The 19108-nt window shown below is 37.6% G+C and overlaps 1 protein-coding gene across 1 annotated transcript in view; it reads left to right on the top strand.

The window, feature by feature from the left end:
• Positions 1 to 19108, top strand: part of TTLL5 (tubulin tyrosine ligase like 5) — a gene marked incomplete at its 3' end in the record, with an annotated part of 304702 nt that overhangs the window by 284260 nt on the left and 1334 nt on the right. The window lies entirely within an intron of this gene.

The raw sequence follows: 19108 nt of genomic DNA, 5'->3' as shown, positions 1-19108 counted from the left end.
CTGGCTGATGGAGCATAAGTCATAAAAGGTCGAGAAACTACTCTCATCATTCTTTTATTGTTAATAGACAAAAAGAGGGATAGAAGACAGTAGCTTAGAAATGGGCATGCAATGAACCATAATACCCAGAGAGATGGTACACTTTAGAAAATCCAGTGAAAAGTAATAAAAATGATTAGTGGGCCGTATGGATTAGTTTAGAAGATAAATGTAAAGTAACAGACATATTCAGGAGCCTTTCGAGAGCTAATAGGAAGATCTTTACAAGAGAAGGATAGATGATAGTTAAACTCAAGCTTTATTTCAAAGGATCCAGAGGACATCTGCTTTGTGGTGATAGTGAATTGACATCTGATTCCTCAGAAAGTACACTGAGCTGCCAATAGCTTTAGCCTCTAAATTTAGTAGCGCTGTCAGCTTGATTGTCTCGTGTTTGTCTAACCATCAGAGTCTATGTGGCAAAGCTGTCATTATTCCCACCTAAGGTCAAACTTCTTTTCACCTACAGCCCTCTTTTTGGTCTCTAAAATGATGCTAACGTGAGGTTAAACTCTCCCTTTCAGAGCACTCTAAGAGCTATCACTTGTAATAACATCTCCACATATTAAGCTCCAATAATTTGGCTCCTGCTTTGCTGGAACTCCCCCTTGGGTGGCCCTTTGTTTTAAGAGAGGAAGAAGCTGTTTCCTGTTATCTCCTGGTTGCACGATAACAAGATGACAGACAGGTTCTAGGGTCCATTTCAGTTTTCCTTACGAAAAGGTGTGGAATTAGAGGGTGAGACACGGGAGGATCTCACAAGATGACCCACGCTAAAAAGGTGTCTTGGAATTTGAATAATATTTTTATGGATTACCTAAAGAGTTCTCCTGAAGTAAATGTTTATGTTGGTATGGAACAATTTTTGAAATATATTGTCAAGTGAAAGATTTTGTTTTTAATTCCACTGTAGATTATGCTCCCATCCGTGTAAAAAGGGGAGAAGGAATATATGTTTATCGTATGTTTGCTTGTATGTGCAAAGACTATTCTGAGACGGATACAGATACACACAGCAGTAACATAGCAAAGAGTCTAGGGTAGAAGAGACACTTTTAACTCTACACCCGTCTGTGTTGTTTGATTTTCTTTTTTTTTTAATTTGTGCAGAGATTACTTTTTTTTTTTTTGGCTGCGCCAGGTCTTAGTTGCGGCAGGCGGGCTCCTTAGTTGCGGCTTGCCGGCTACTTAGCTGTGGCATGCGAACTCTTAGTTGTGGCATGCCTGTGGGATATAGTTCCCTGGCCAGGGATGGAACCCGGGCCCACTGCATTGGGAGCCTAGAGTCTTAACCACTGTGCCACCAGGGAAGTCCCCCAGATTACTTTTTAAAAATACAAATAGGAACAGTTTTTTAAGTGTGGTCAGATCTTTCTTTCTTTCCGTCCCTCTCTGCCTCTTCTTTCTCTCTATCTTTTTTCATCTCTCTTCATGTCTCTTCACAGCTTCATTAACCTCCCTCTTTCTTCTTTAAATGTTTTCTTCCATGTAGCAAGGTTAGATGGAGGGTAATTTGAGCAGCAGCTCCAGCCTTATTCTTTGCAGTTTAATGACCACAGGGTGAAAAGGACTCTTCTATGTTAGTATATATACGTCCTAAGGAAGGGCTGTGACTGGCTTGGCTTGGATGACATGACCACCTCTTAAAGCAATTGCTGCGGGTAAGGGGATGGGACTTTGGCCAGTTCTGGGTCATCTGCCAGCTTTTGTGATGGAAAGGGTATAGGAGGAACATCTGTAGTCTGGCCGTAATCACCTGATTGGAATAGAGGAGATAGGGTTATAGTTTTCCCAGAGGAAGTGAAAGGAGCTAAAACCATAAGCAGATGGGAAGGGACGCTAGGCAGACAAAAACAATAGATTTCCCCCTGCTTTCCACCCTTCCTAGCATCTATACAGATATAGGGTTACATAAGACAATGTATGCAGTAAATATCAATACTTCATATAGTACCTGAAACAGAATAAGAGATAGATCAATATATATTATTATTCAATATCTCCTTTTTAATTGTGAAGAAATACACATAACACAAAATTTAGCATTTTAACCATTTTTAAGTGTACAGTTCAGTGGATTAAGGACATTCACATCATTGTACAACCATCGCCACCATCCGTCTTTAGAACTTCTTTTTACCTTGCACAATTGAAACTCTGTACCCATTGAACGCTAACTCCCTGTTTCCCCTCCCCCACTCCCTGGCAACCACCATTCTGCTTTCTGTCTCTATGAATTTGTCTGCTCTAGAGACTGCATGTAAGTGGAATCATACAGTATTTGTCATTTTGTGACTGGCTTGTTTAACTCAGCATAATGTCCTCAAGGATCTTTTGTGTTGCAGCATGTGTCAGAATTCCTTCCTTTCTAAAGGCTGAATAATATTCCATTGTATGTGTGTACCACATTTTGTTTATCCAGTCATCCATCGTTGGATACTTGGGTTACTTTCACCTTTCGGCTATGTGAATAATGCTCCTGTGAACATGGATGTACAAATATCTGCTCAAGACCCTGCCTTCAGTTCTTTTGGGTATATACCAAGATGTAGAATTGCTGAATTACTTACATCAGGAAATGGTTATCATAATATGTGTAGGAAATATTTATCATCTCATATAGATACAAAATTAAAGAAATATTTTTTAAAAATTCTTTGTGATGAGAACTCTTAGGATTTACTCTCCTAACGTCTTTCATATGTAACACACAGCAGTGTTCATTGTATTATCAAGTTGTACATTACATCCTTAGTACTTATGTATCTTGTAACTGGAAGTGTGTACCTTTTGACCACCTTCATCTAATTCCCCCTCCCTGCCTCTGGTAACCACAAATCTGATCTCTTTTTCTATGAGTTTGTTTGTTCCTGTTACACAAAATAGTGATTTGGTATTTCTTTACATTTCAAAATGACCACCATGATAAGTCTAGTTATGTCACCATACAAAGGTATTACATGGTTATTTACTTTATTCCCCACACTGTACGTAGCCATATATATATATATATGAATGATTAATTTGCTGGTCTCTTAAGTTCAAACACATTTTAACAACTCTGCATTTTTACTGCCCCTTCCCTCACATTTACTGTTTTTTACATCATATCATACATCTTTTTGTTTTGTGTATCCCTTAACAACTTATTGTGGCTGTAGATGATTTTACTATATACGTTTGTCTTTTATCCTTCCTACTAGCTTTATACATGGCTGATTTACTACCTTTACTGTATATTTGTCTTTACCAATGAGATTTTTCCTTTCATAATTTTCATGTTTCTAGTAGTGGCCTTTTCTTTTTCCCTTAGAGAAGTCCCTTTAACATTTCTTATAAAGCTGGCTTGGTGGTGCTGAACTCTTTGGTGGTGCTTGCTTGTAAAACTTTTGATCTCTCTATCATATCTAAACGAAAGCCTTGCCAGGTAGAGTATTCTTGGTTGTAGGTATATCATGCCACTCCCTTCTGGCCTGCAAAGTTTCTGCTGAAAAGTCAGCTGATAGTGTTATGGGAGTTCCTTTGTATGTAACTTGTTGCTTTTCCCTTGCAGCTTTTAACATTCTCTATCTTTAATTTTTGCCATTTTAATTACAGTGTGTCTTGGTGTGATCTCCTTTGGGTTGATCCTGTTGGGAGTCTCTGTGCTTCCTAGATAGTATTTTAGAAGTCGAATTTGAGATGATGGCTGAACATTAAATTCAGAAAAGTCTTCTCAAAAGCCAGGGAGAAGTCAGAGCTGGATGTAGAGTTTGGCAATCGTCCTTGTATAGCTACCTGTTAAAACTGTCAGTGGATAAATTCTCTGAAGGAAAGGATGTAAGAAAGAGCAACAAAGTGCAAAAGAGAAAAGGAGGCAGTGGAGGAGTCCAAGGAACCAGCGTTGAGAGGAGACGCCTGGGTGTTTCAGAATCTCAGAGGACCACATAGGAGAGATCAAAAGGGTGGGAATGATTGATGAACTCAGATGCTAAGATAGATGATATTTAGTTGCCTGTGAGTAAGATATTGTTAAATGTAGTCATTTTCATGCGAATACTGCCCTGTAGATTCCTTTACGATTTTCAGAATGTTTTCATGTGAATTATCTTCCAACAATCCAGTGGAGTACGCAAGTTATTATTCCTATACGAGAAAGAAAAGGAAGCTCAGAGAGACTGTGATTTTCCTAAGGTTTCTCCTGGCATCTCTCACTTTCCCCAGATGATCGGTCTTTGGGAAGCTGAAGGCCCTAGTTCAGAGATGCCTGAGTCTGAGGAGGCGCGAGGGGCTGGTTGTTCCCCTCTGGTGCCCAGGCAGCTTGTCATCCCAGCGCATGTGCTCTCATTCAGTGCCTCCTGGCAACAGTATCTACTGGTCTCTCTCAGCTTCCTGTGAACTGCTAAGGAATTTGATTGTCTAGACTCTAGAGCAGTGGTTTTTAAACTGTGGGTCATGACCTACGAGTGGGTCATCAAATCAATTTGGTGGGTCACAGCCAGGCTCACGAGAGACCGTGGTGCATGCCTCTTCTCAACCCTGCCTGCAATAACTTCACATTGCTTACTGGAACGCGGCTGTAGTGGACATCAGCCAGCAAGACAAAGTCAGGGCTTTTGTTTGCTCATTTTACCACAGAGGGCCTGTTGTTAAACAATTACTAGCATACCACTGGCCATAACCATCAATTCTTCCTCCCTCCCCCCACAATGGAACAGAATGGAATAGAAAGGAAAATACCAGGTCCATCTATCATAAAAGTAAGAATTGTTCTGTGAGACTTTAAGTCATAAAGCTATTTATTTGAGTGTTCATATGAGATGTATTTTTTACACCTATGCATTGCAGTAAAAAAAAAAAACAGCAAGTTTGAAAGTCACCGGTTTAGGGTCCCTTCATTTACTTTCCTCAGGTAGTTGAACGTCTACTGTTCTCCTGATCCTTAGGCAAAGAACTGGTATCCAGCGCCCTTTTTGAATTAATGACGCATCTACTATAGGAGGAATGAGACTGAATTTTTATCAGGCTAAAAATAATTGTTCTAGAATAGGAAAGGTCCCTCTGTACATCAGTTCTTTTGAACTCAAAGCTATATAAAAATTTGTTCTTAAACCTCACCAAAGCTTTTCTACAGTGAGCATGAATTTATCCTATAGTCAGAAAACAGTAATCATTATTAAATTCCAAAGATTAGAAGGCTGGTGAATAGAAGAAATCAGGTTAAAGTTCATAGTATTGTGTTACTCTATCCCTCTTCATTTCTAGAACTCTCTATAAAGAAATAAAATCTTTTTTAAATTTTATATTGTTACTGTATTTTTATTAATTTTACTGAAGTATAATGATGTACAATGTTAATTTCTGCTGTACAACAAAGTGATTCAGTTATATATATTCCTTTTCATATTCTTTTCTGTTATGGTTTATCACAGGATATTGAATATAGTTCCCTGTGCTCTACAGTAGAACCTTGTTGTTTGTCCATCTTATATATACTAGTTGGCATCTACTAATCCCAAAATCCCAATCCTTTCCCCCACACTCCCCCCTCCTCCTTGGCAACCACAAGTCTGTTCTCTTACGTCTGTGAGTCTATTTCTATTTTGTAGATGTGTTCATTTGTGTCATATTTTAGATTCCACATATAAGTGATATCATATGGTATTTGTCTTTCTCTTTCTGATTTACTTCGCTTAGTGTGATAATCTCTAGGTCCATCCATGTTGTTGCAGGTGGCATTATTTCATTCTTTTTATGGCTGAGTAGTATTCCATTATATATATATATATATATATATATATATATATATATATATATATATCACATCTTCTTTATAAATAGTGCTGCTATGAACATAGGGGTGCATGTATCTTTTCGAATTATAGTTTTGTCTCGGTATGTGCCCAGGAGTGGGATTGTTGGATCATATGGCAATTCTATTTTTAGTTTTCTGAGGAACCTCCATACTGTTCTCCATAGTGGCTGCACCAATTTACATTCCTGCCAACAGTGCAAGAGAGTTCCCTTTTCTCCACACCCTCTCCAGCATTTATTATTTGTAGGTTTTTTAAATGATAGCCATTCTGAGCAACATTAGATGGTACCTCGTTGTAGTTTTGATTTGCATAAGAAATTAATTCTTTTTAAGAAAGTAAAGAAACTTTTGGTGAAATAAATCATTTCCCTTTTAATGACTTAGTGATTTATCTTATAAATCCAGATTATTTACAGGTATATTACATATAAACGTTTTATATATAGACATTATATATAAACATATAAAAATATGTAAACATATATATAAATATATATCTCAGATATGCTTAAGTGGATTACGCTTCAAAACTAAATAGATGTAGATAGATCATAGAATTAGATCCCAAGGACTTTGATTTAGATCAGCCTTGCAATTCTTAAATTTTCAAAAAAAGGGAAGTTATTAAATACTCTTATGCCAAAAAAAGCTCTATGTAAACGTGTTAAATGGTCTGCCCTTAAGATACGTTATCTGAATGTAGTTAAAAAAAAGAAACACTTTTCACTGAGTGATGTCTGAAAGTCATCCAAATAGATGTGTATCTTTCTATTCCGTGCTGTAACTTTATCATGCTCATCTTAGGGTTTGCTGTAATAAGAAAGTGAACCAGAATAAGGGTAATATGGTTTTTACAGGTTTGTAAGAATTAAATATACTTTCAGAAATCAGTTGCGTATAATTTTCTTAGAAGAATTAGGCTTATTGTCTACATGACTTTAGTTCTTTATAGTAGAATTCCTTAAAACGGCATTTTATTAAAACTATTCAATACTCATTTGCAAGTAGGAAGTAAATCTCCCCCATGGATGGACACTTGAGCCCATGTTGGTTTTGGCATCAAAGAGTTACACCAGGTGCTTGTATTCTTCATGAGAATTCAGAAGCATTTCTGGGAGGGCATGAGCGCTTGACGGTGCTGCTGTGGTCAGCAGCTCCCTCTCCCACGTGACTGCATTTCAGCGTCACTCAGGGGCTGCCTTTGCTCTACACAAACCCCTTGCAGCTGTGCGCAGTGCCTTTGTGTCACCCAGGCAGGGTTTCATGAAATGGATCTGATGCTCTTGTGCCTGTGTTGTTCATTCCTGCATACTAGAGCTGTGCCCAGGAAGGTGAAGGGCCAGCAGGTTGGCCCTCACTCCCCAGCTGTCCCTTTCTCCTAATGTCACTCAGGATATAAATAAAGTGATTCATTCACTGTCTTTCTTACCAAACCAGAATGCTGCCAGAGTGTACTACCAGAGCCACTCAGATCCATTGGAAAGGCCTTAGGGACAAATCTAAGGCACAATTTAAAAAGTCTTTGCATTTAGGTAATTTTAAAAATGAATTTAATTTTATTTCTCCTAATCATTTCAGACCTTGGAAGGAGAAAAATAACTCCAGTTTTATGTTCATGTTGTTTGAGGTCTGGGCCTTCTTTATTAGAATGGAAGTCATGATGATTTTCTGTCTTTTCTAGACTAGAAAAGCCATGATCAGATGACCTCATGGGAAACTTGCCTCCCTTTCCTCCAGCAGCTGATGGGTGCTAGAGCACTGGTCTGGGGTGTGGATTGCGGATCACACGGGGCCTTCTGCTGTTTGCAGAAGCATAGTTTGTATTGTTAGTTGGAAATCTTTTACTTCCCATCAGGAACACTGCTGTGCTTCCGCTCATTTCCACAGCAGTCAATGGAATATTTACCAAGCAGTCCCCCTGTAAATATTTACATGGCAAAATGCTGTGAGCTTGGGCCTTGTAAAGACACGGTCTCTGCCCTGAGAAGAGGGTAGCAGGGGAAATGAGGGGCACGTGCAAGACGAAGTCCCCTCCCCCCCACCCCACCCCCAAAAGTTTAAGAAACAATGTTTTAGGTAATTTAGGAAAGTCTGTCCACCATTCTGCTCGGGGAACGTATACCTTAAAGTGAGCATGGAGTGTGAACCTGCTGTGCCTTCTCCACTCCTAGGTGCCTCTCATGGTGTATTTCACCTTGGCAGAATGTCGATCCATGTTTAAAAATATTTTTATTCACTGTGTAACACAAGGCAGTTACTTTAGTCTGGTGCTAGGCTGGGAGAAAAATTGGGTTTGTTGGACTCTGATAGTTGCCAAACCAGTATAATGTATTTTACAGGTGCTTTAAGGTTGTCAGAAGTAATTCTGATTTTATGTTTATGTTGCTTATTGACTTTAGAACTAACCTAATAAGATGTAACTGTTTATTTGGTAAATGCCAAGTGAGTGTGTAAATAGGCAGTATGATGTATAGACATTTGACGAAAAAACAAGAAAAGTTCCACACTAGGACATCAAAGCAAAACAGAAGATGGGATAACTTCAATGGCTGTTTTTTTAAAGTGCTACAAAAAAGAGCTGGCTTCTGATCATGGCCACAGAGGCAGTGAGGGGGGAAATGCAATAACATTATTATTCCATATATCCTTCCTGCCCTAATTACCCCAGCACTGGGTCACCAGGCAGGAGCAGGGATTAAAGCAGCTCTAGACTAGAATTATGGCAGATGTAAGGGACAACTGGCAAATCTCAAGGTGAGAGTCTAACTGGAGACCTTTCACATAAAGATGGGACCCCAAAGGGCTGTATTCTCCATGTGAAGGTTAACCAGAAATAAACCTCCCCTCCCACCTGTGCTCCACCCGCTTAGGCACTGAAAGAAATTGCCTGTCTTGAACCTTGGTGGTGAGTGAGTTGGAGTAGAGGACTCTCCCTTTTTCATTTATAACCACAAACTGGCTCTCATGTAAGCTTGGGCATGAATCGTATTCCCTAGGTGCTCCAAAAAACTTCAAACTGAGAATCTTGTTTAAGGTGGTCCTAAGCTAGTGGTGGCCCCAGGCATCCAGTAGCATTAAATGCATATTTTTTCTGGAGAAATCCTCCTTCAACTCAAATCTCAAATAATTCCCACAAGTAACATTCTGAGAACTGTGGTATCACAGTTTAAAATTACAAAACAGAAAAGGAAACACAGCGCCATAAGCAAAAGTCAGCAAAAATAACAGATAACAATATCAGACCTGCAAAGACTAAGATATTGAAATTACCAGACATACAATTTAAAACAAAAAATTCTCATATGTTTAGAGAAATTAAAGGAGGGAATAAAAGTATGAGTAAAACCAAGAGGTTAAACTTACGACCAAGCAGATTTGAAAAAGAACTAAGTAGCACTTTCAGAATTGAAAAAATATAGTAAAGTTTAAAATTCAATGAATGGGCTTAGCTGCAGATTAGATCCAGCTGATGGGAGATTTAATGAGCTGAAGATGTATTTAAAGCAATTATCTGGAATGTAGCACAGAAAGAAAAAGTGGTGGAAAACCCAAGTGAGAAGCCCTAATAGACATCTAACTGGAGTTCTGGAAGAAAAATGGGGCAGGGACAATATTTGAAGAGCTCACAGCTAGAAATTTTCCAAAGCTAATGAAAGGTACACAAATTGCAGTGAATCACAAGAAATCCACACCTAGATACACCATACTAAAACTTTAGAATACCAAAGACAAAGAAAAGATGTTAAAAGCAGCTAGAGAGAAAAGAAGCCTTACCAAAGGAATGCCAATTTGGTTGAGAGCATACTGCTCAACAGCAAGAGTGGAACCCAAAACGCAGTTTAATCTTGCCATTGATGACAAGAAACAATTACCACACCAGAAATGTACTTAAAGCAAAAATACCTTTCAAGGATAAAGGTGAAATAAAGACACTTTTCAACGCATAAAGCCCCAAAGAATTTGTCCCTAGCAAACCTCCACAAAAGGAAAGAATCTAAAGAATGTATTTCAAATAGAGAAAGATGATACCAGAAAAAGGTCTGAGATGCAAGGAGGAATTATGAGCAAAGAATGTGTAAAAATATGGGCAAATGTAAACATAATAACCAGTGAAGTGATAATTATGTTCTTGTGTGGTTAAAAGAGAGAGAGGGAATGAAAATATCCAACATCAATATCATATAAGTAAAGAGAGAGGGTGTGATCAGAGTTAAAGTAGTCTAACCTGACATTGTACAATAAAAAGGTGAAGATATGGATTAACTTCAGCTTTACCTAGTTTATACAAATGCAAAAATGAATAGAGTAACTGCTAAAAGATTAGAAATGTGAAACTTCCAAAATAGTCAAGAGGAAATGAAATGAGAAAAATAATAAATCCATGAGGATGAAAAGAAAACACAGAAAAGGTAGAACAAATAGAAAACACACTTAAGATTGTAGAAATAAATAAAAATAATAGTAATTACAATAATTTGAGTGGACTAAATGTTCCAGTGAAAGTCAAAGACTGATTCATTGGACAGATATTTACTGAGCATCTACTATGTGCTACACACTACTGTCAGCACTAGGCACACAGCACAGAGCAGTGAACAAAACAACCAAAAATCCCTAATGGGAGAGATAGACAACAAACCAAATATAACACAAATAGTACATTAGGTAGTGGTGAGTGTTCTTAGAGAAAAAGAAAAGCCATGAAAGGAGATAGAGAATAGGAGAGGCACTATTCTAAACAGAGTAGTCAAGAAGAGTGTCATTTGAGTGAAGCCCTGAAGGAGGTGAGGGAATGAGCTGGTGGTCATGAAGGGAAGGGAATTCCAGGCAGAGGGAACAGCATGAGTACATGCCTTGAAGGAGGTCATGGCTGCTGTGTTTGGGAAAGACAAGCACACCAGTGGGGCTGCAGTGTGGGGAGCGAAGAAGAGAGTGGGCACAGATGGGCCTCAAGAGATGACGAGGGGCCAGACTATGAAGGACCCCACGAACCAAAGCTGGTTAAAAGAGGCACATCTCAAATATAAGTATATAAAAAGGATGAAAGGAAAAGGCTGGAAAACGATATACCAGGGGAATGTAGCTATAGTCATCAGACAAATAGATTTTTTTTAATATAATATTTTTTGAACATCTTTATTGGAGTATAATTGCTTTACAATGGTGTGTTAGTTTCTGCTTTATAACAAAGTGAATCAGCTATACACATACATATATCCACATATCTCCTCCCTCTTGCATCTCCATCCCACCCTCCCTATCCCACCCCTCTAGGTGGTCACAGAGCACCAAGCTGATCTCCCTGTGCTATGCGGCTGCTTCCCACGAGCTATCTGTTTTACATTTGGTAGTGTATATATGTCCATGCCACTCTCACACTTCGTCCCAGCTTACCCTTCCCTCTCCCTGTGTCCTCAAGTCCATTCTCTACATCTGCATCTTTATTCCTGTCCTGCCCCTAGGTTTTTCAGAACCATCAAAAAAAAAAAAAAAAAAAAAAACCCAATCCAAAAGTGGGCAGAAGACCTAAATAGACATTTCTCCAAAGAAGATATACAGATAGCCAACAAACACATGAAAGGATGCTCAACATCATTGATCATCAGAGAAATGCAAATCAAAACTACGACGAGGTATCACCTCACACCAGTCAGAATGGCCATCATCAAAAACTAAACAAATCGATTTTAAGGCAAAAAGCATGTCAAGAAATAAAGAGGGGGCTTCCCTGGTGGCGTAGTGGTTGAGAGTCCGCCTGCCGATGCAGGGGACATGGGTTCGTGCTCCGGTCCGGGAGGATCCCATATGCCGCGCAGCGGCTGGTCCCGTGAGCCATGGCCGCTGAGCCTGCGCGTCCGGAGCCTGTGCTCCGCAACGGGAGAGGCCACAACAGTGAGAGGCCCGCATACCGCAAAAAAAAAAAAAAAAAAAAAAAAAAAAAGAAAGAAAGAGGATCACTACATTATGGCTAAAAGTTCTAAAGATTCACCAGGAAAGTATTTAACTTTTTCTTGTTGACTTATTTTAACTAGTATATTTACTGACTTTTCAAATTAAATACAATGCATACTTATGAAAAATATATTGGGCAAAAATGAACAGAACTGCAAAGAGAGATAGACAGATCCATCTTCATAATGGAATGTTTTAATGTAACTCAGTAATTGGTAGATCAAGCAGTCTTAAAATCTTGAAAACATTTTAGGAAATTTGAACCACACAGTTAACAGGCTTGATATAATAGATATGTATAGAACGTCACACTAAGTAAGTGCGTAATACACATTCTTTGCAAGTGTCTGTGGAGTATTTGTGGAAACTATGTAGTAGGCCTTAAATCACATTTCAAAGACCATATTCCCTGATCACAATGCCATAACAAAAAGGTAACTGGAAAATCCTCATGTGTTTAGAAATTAAGAAAGAGTTAACTCATCAGAAAAATCACAATTAGAAAATACTATTTATCAAAACCTGAGGGATATTAAAAAGTAATATTAAAGGAAAATTTATACAGTACTAGGGAAAGAGGAGAGGCTGAAAGTTAATGTGCTAAGTATCTGACTTAAGAAGTTAAAAAAAAGAACAACAACATAAATTCAAAGATAATAAAGATAAAAGAGGAAATTAATAAAATAGAAAATGAACTCACAGTTGTGAGGAACAAATAGGGACATTATTATACATCCTTCAGAGATTAAACAGATGGTAGGAAGATACTATGGATAACCTTACTTTGATACATTTTTTAAACTTTGGTGAGATGGATACAATTTTAGTATTTAGCTTATAAAAATTTACTCAAGAAGAAATATAAAGCCCAAATATTCTTTTAATTATTAGGAAATTGAATCAAGAACAGGTCTTACCGCAAATTCAACACTAGGCTTTTATGGTTTTACTGGCCATCCAAGGATCAGATATACCAGTCTTCCACAAACTGTTCCAGAGTAGCGGAAAAGAGGGAACACTTCCTAACTCTTATTATCATCTTAATATCAAACCCTAACAAAGACAGTTCCCCACCCCCCCAAAGTTCTAAAATTATAAGATCTTAATTGTGAGTATAAATGTGAAAAAGTCTGAATAGAACATTAGCAAACTGAGTCCAGCAATTTTAAAAAAGACATCATGATCAAGTTAGGTCCATCCCAGAGATTCAAGATTGTGTAATATTTAAAAATCGACTAATGTAATTGTCTGCAGTAACAGATTAAAGGGGGAAAAAATCATATGCTCCTCTCAATGGATACAGAATGAGCATTTGATAAATTCAATACCCTCATGACTTTAAAAAAAATCCTACCTAAGTAAGAATAGAAGGGAGCCTAATGATAGAGTATCTCTACAAAAAAGCAGCAGTAACTATCATGCTATTGGTTGGGAAACCTTGAAAATATTCCCTTTAAGATGCAGAGCAAGACGAGGGAACCCATCACTTCTATCGAGTGTTGTACTGAAAGTCCTAGTCAGTAAAGTAGAACAAGGAAAATAAATGACCTAAGAATCATAAAGGAAGAAGCAAATCTGCCATTATTCTTACATAACGTATTTGTCTGATTGGAAACCCAAAACGAATGTTCAAGTAAATTATCAGCTCTGTAGCTGATTCACTTTGTTATAAAGCAGAAACTAACACACCATTGTAAAGCAATTATACTCCAATAAAGATGTTAAAAAAATTATTAGCTCTATAGGAGTTTTCCAAAATCAATTACATTTATGTACATCAGCAACAAACAGGTAGAGCGTGTGATTATACAAAAGATACCCTTTGTATCAAAGTTATAATCATCAAAACATATAATGTACCTAGGGAAAAATCTAACAAAAGATATGTAAGACCTAGTATTTAAAAAATTACAAAACCCTATGGAGAGTCACTTAAAAAAAAATTAATGGAGAGAGAAACATGTACATAGATTAAAAGTCAGTCTGGTAAGATGTCGGTTCAGTATATGCAAATCAGTCAATGTGATACACCATATTAACAAATTAAGGAATAAAACCATATGATCATCTCAATAGATGCAGAAAAAGCTTTTGACAAAATTCAACACCCATTTATGATAAAAACTCTCCAGAAAATGGGCATAGAGGGAACCTACCTCAGTCTAATAAAGGCCATATATGACAAAACCACAGCAAATGTCATTCTCAATGGTGAGAAACTGAAAGCATTTACACTAAGATCAGGAAAAGGACAAGGATGTCCACTCTCATCACTCTTCTTCAACATAGTTTTGGAAGCCCTAGCCAGGCAGTCAGAGAAGAAGAATAAATAAAAGGAATACAAATTGGAAAAGAAGAAGTCAAACTGTCACTGTTTGCAGATGGCATGATACTATACATAGAAAATCCTAAAGATGCCACCAGAAAACTACTAGAACTAATCAATGAATTTGGTAAGGTTGCAGGATACAAAATTGATGCACAGGGATTCCTTGGTGGCACAGTGGTTAAGAATCCACCTGCCAATGCAGGGGACACGGGTTCGAGCCCTGGTCTGGGAAGATCCCACATGCTGCAGAGCAGCTAAGCCCATGTACCGCAACTACTAAGCCTGCACTCTAGAGCTACGAGCCACAACTGCTGAGCCCGTGTGCCACAACTACTGAAGCCCATGTGCCTAGAACCTGTGCTCCACAACAGGAGAAGCCACCACAATGAGAAGCCCATGCCCCGCAATGAAGAATAGCCCCCACTCGCTACAACTAGAGAAAGCCTGCATGCAGCAACAAAGACCCAACACAGCCAAAAATAAAATAAATAAATTTTTAAAAAATTGATCTTTTGCATTCCTATACACTAACAACAAAATATCAGAAAGAGAAATTAAGGAAATAACCCCACTTACCATTGCAACAAAAAGAATAAAATACCTAGGAATAAACCTCCCTAAGGAGGCAAAAGACTGGTACTCAGAAAACTATAAAACACTGATGAAAGAAATCAAAGATGACATAAACAGATGGAGAAATATACCATGTTCTTGGATTGGAAGAATCAACACTGTGAAAATGACTATACTACCCAAATCAATCTACAGATTCAGTGCAATCCCTATCAAACTACCAATGGCATTCTTCACAGATTTAGAACAAAAAATTTTACAATTTGTGTGGAAACACAAAAGACCCTGAATAGCGAAAGCAATCTTGAGAAAGAAAAACAGAGCAGGAGGAATCAGGCTCCCCAACTTCAAACTATACTACAAAGGTACAGTAATCAAGACAGTATGGTACTGGCACAAAAACAGAAATATACATCAATGGAACAGGATAGAAAGCCCAGAGATAAACCCACGTACCTATGGTCACCTAATTTATGACAAATGAGGCAAGAATATACAATGGAGAAAAGACAGCCTCTTCAATAAGTGCTGCTGGGAAAACTGGGTAGCTACATGTAAAAGAATGAAATTAGAACACTCCCTAACACCATACACAAACATAAACTCAAAATGGATTAAAGACCTAAATGTAAGACCAGACAGTATAAAACTCTTAAAGGAAAACATAGGAAAAACACTCTGACATAAACCACAGCAAGATCTTTTTTGACCCACCTCCTAGAGTAATGAAAATAAAAACAAAAATAAACAAATGGGACCTAATGAAACTTAAAAGCTTTTGCACAGCAAAGGAAACCATAAACAAGACAGACCTCAGAATGGGAGAAAATATTTGCAAACGAAGCAACTGACAAAGGAGTAATCTCCAAAATATACAAACAGCTAATGCATCTCAATATCAGAAAAACAAACAACCCAATTAAAAAATGGGAAGAAGATCTAAATAGACATTTCACCAAAGAAGACATACAGATGGGCAAGAGGCACATGAAAAGATGCTCAACATGACTAATTATTGGAGAAATGCAAATCAAAACTGCAATGAGGTTATCACCTCACACCAGTCAGAATAGTAGTCATCAAAATATCTACAAACAATAAATGCTGGAGAGGGTGTGAAGAAAAGGGAACCCTCTTGCACTGTTGGTGGGAACGTAAATTGATACAGCCACTATGGAGAACAGTATGGAGGTTCCTTAAAAAACTAAAAGTAGAACTACCATATGACCCAGCAATCCTACTACCGGGCATATACCCTGAGAAAACCATAATTCAAAAGGACACATGGACCCCAATGTTCATTGCAGCACTGTTTACAATAGCCAGGACATGGAAACAACCTAAATGTCCAGCGACAGATGAATGGCTAAGGAAAATGTGGTACATATATAAAATGGAATATTAGCCATAAAAAGGAACGAAATTGGGTCATTTGTAGAGACGTGGATGGACCTAGAGTCTGTCATACAGAGTGAAGTAAGCCAGAAAGAGGAAAACAAATATCGTATGTTAACACATACATGTGGAATCTAGAAAAATGGTACAGATAAATCTATTTGCAGGGCAGGAATAGAGACGTACATGTAGAGAACGGGCATGTGGACATGGGGCAGACGGGGAGGGTGGGGGAAGAATTGGGAGATTAGGATTGACATATATACACTACCATGCGTAAAATAGCTAGTGGGAACATGCTATAAAGCACAGGAAGCTCAGCTTGGTGCTCTGTGACGACCTAGATGGGTGGGATGGGGGGGTGGGGGGGGGGAGGGAGGTCTAAGAGGGAGGGGATACATGTATACATATAGCTGATTCACTTCATTGTACAGCAGAAACTAACACAACATTGTAAAGCAATTATATTCCAATTTTAAAAAATTATAAAACCCTATGGAGAGTCACTTAAAAAAAAATTAATGGAGAGAGAAACATGTTCATAGATTAAAAGTCAGTTTGGTAAGATGTCAGTTCACCCCAAAATTTATCTATAGATTGGCCAGGATATTAGTTGTTCTTTTTTTTTTTTTTTAACTTAAGTTGGTTCTGAAATTTACATGAAAGAGAAAAGGGTCAAGCCTAACCCTTATACTCTTAAATAATGGGAATGAGAGATAGGGAGCCATGTGTGACTTGTCTTACTAGATACCAAAAATTATTATCAAGATTATTATCAAGGGAGACTTCCTTGTGTGGGAAAAAAATGAAAGTAGATCTGTTCTTCATACCCTACACAATTTTAGTTTGAATTAAAAGCTTAAATACAAAAGGCAAAAGTGTCAGTATTTTTGTAAGACGTTATAGGACAATACATTATGACCATAATGTAAGGGAAAGATTTCTTAAATTAGACCCAGAAAGTGCAGACTAGAAAGGTGAAAACTGATCAATTTGACTTTGTTCAAATTAGGAACTTCTGTTCTAAGACACCATAAAGATGTTGTGGGGTTTTTGTTTTGTTTTCCTTTTATCCTTAAGTTCTTCTCTATTAGAAATACATGCTAAAGTATTTATGAGTGAAATGCTGCGTTATCTTGGGTTTTCTTTGAAGTATTCCAGGAGAAAAAACATGGGGAGAGAGATGGAACAAAAATGGTAGGACGTTGATAATTATCAAAGCTAGAGGATGAGAACAGGAAGGTGTCATACTATTCTAGTTTGTGTGTATGTTTGAAATTTTTTATTTTAAAAAGTTTTTTAAAGAAACCATCCATTTTTATGGTGACTGCCCTGTATTTTCTGGAAGTTTTAACATTTAAAACAAAATCATTTTCTGAAAAGGTCACTTGTTAAGTGTATATCTAAATGCAATCTAATTTTTATCTCTGAACAGGACTTTCCTTATAAATTAATAAATCATGAAACAACCTCTTTAAAAAAAAAAGATACCCTAAAGAGATTGAAGAAACAAGTCACAAACTTGGTGAGGGTGTTTGCCACACACCCTCAAAAAATTAGTATCCAGGTATTAAGCAAAGAACTTTAAAAATCAATAAATAGTTTCTTAGATATGACATCAAAAGCATAAGCAACAAAAGAAAAAGTAGACAAACTGGACATCATCAAAATTTTTAAATTTTGTGCTTCAGAGGACACCGTCGAAATGACAACCCACAGAATGGGAGAAAATATTTGCAAATTATGTATGTAATAAGGGACTTGTATCTAGAATATGTAGAGAAGTCTTAAAACTCAATGATTAAAAAGACAACTCAATTTTTTAAATGGGCAATGGATCTGAACAAGGCATTTCTGCACAGAAGATATACAGTGCCAATTAGCATATGAAAACATTCTCAATGGCATTAGCTACTAGGGAAATGCATATCAAAAGCATAGCAGAATACCACTTCATACCCACCAGGATGGCAGTATTCAAAAAAAGACAATAACAAGTGTTGAGGATATGGAGAAATTGGAAGCTTCATACTCTGCTTGTGGAAATGCAAAATGGTGCAAATGCTTTGGGAAACAGTTTGGCAGGTCCCCAAACCATTAAACATAGAGTTACCATTATAACCCAGCAATATGTATATAACCCAACAGAAATGAAGACATATGTCCAAACAAAAACTTGCACTTGAATGTTTTCAGCAGCATTATTAATAATATCCAAGGTGTAGAAACAGCCCAAATACCCGTCAACTTATGAGTGAATAAATAAATACAGTATATATACACAATAGAGTAGTATTCAGCCATTAAAAGGAATAGCATACGGATGCATGCTACAATGTGGATGACCCTTGAAAACATTATGGTAAGTGAAAGAAGCCAGACACAAAGGACCACATATTATATGATTCCACTTAATATGCAATGTCCAGAATAGGCAAATCTATAGAGACAGAAAGTAGATTAATGGTTGCCTAGGTCTGGGGGGATGAGATGTATGGGGGTGATGGCTGAGAGGTGGGTTTCCATTTCCTTTCGATGAATATGTTCTAGACTTGATAGTGGTGATGGATGCACTCTGAACATGCTAAAAGTCACTGAATTTTACACATTGAATGGGTAAATTGAATGGTGTGGAATTATATCTCAACCGAGCTGTTCAAAAACATCAAGAAGCAACAACTCAATAGGAAAATAAGCAAAAGGCATATCTAGGCATTTTGCAGAAGACAAAACGTGTGTGTAATACTAGATACTTGAGAAGGTGCTCAGCCTCATTCCTAATCAGTCAGATGCTAATTAAAACCACAGTAGGATACCATCATATCCTCACTTGATTCGCAAAAATTTTAAATTCAGGCAATACCGCTTCTCCACATGTAGAGGAGGTTGAGGTTGGGGGGAAGCTCATCCACTGGCAGAGGGGGTATGAACTGGTACAATTGCTTTGGAAACTAAGCTGGCATTATTTTTAGAGGGTTGAAGATGCAAGTATTTATGACCCAACAATTCCACTCCTAAGTATCTAT

Source organism: Grampus griseus (assembly GCF_964374135.1).
Source record: "Grampus griseus genome assembly, chromosome: 2".
Taxonomy (NCBI): domain Eukaryota; kingdom Metazoa; phylum Chordata; class Mammalia; order Artiodactyla; family Delphinidae; genus Grampus; species Grampus griseus.
This window is presented reverse-complemented; position numbering and strand designations above follow the sequence as displayed.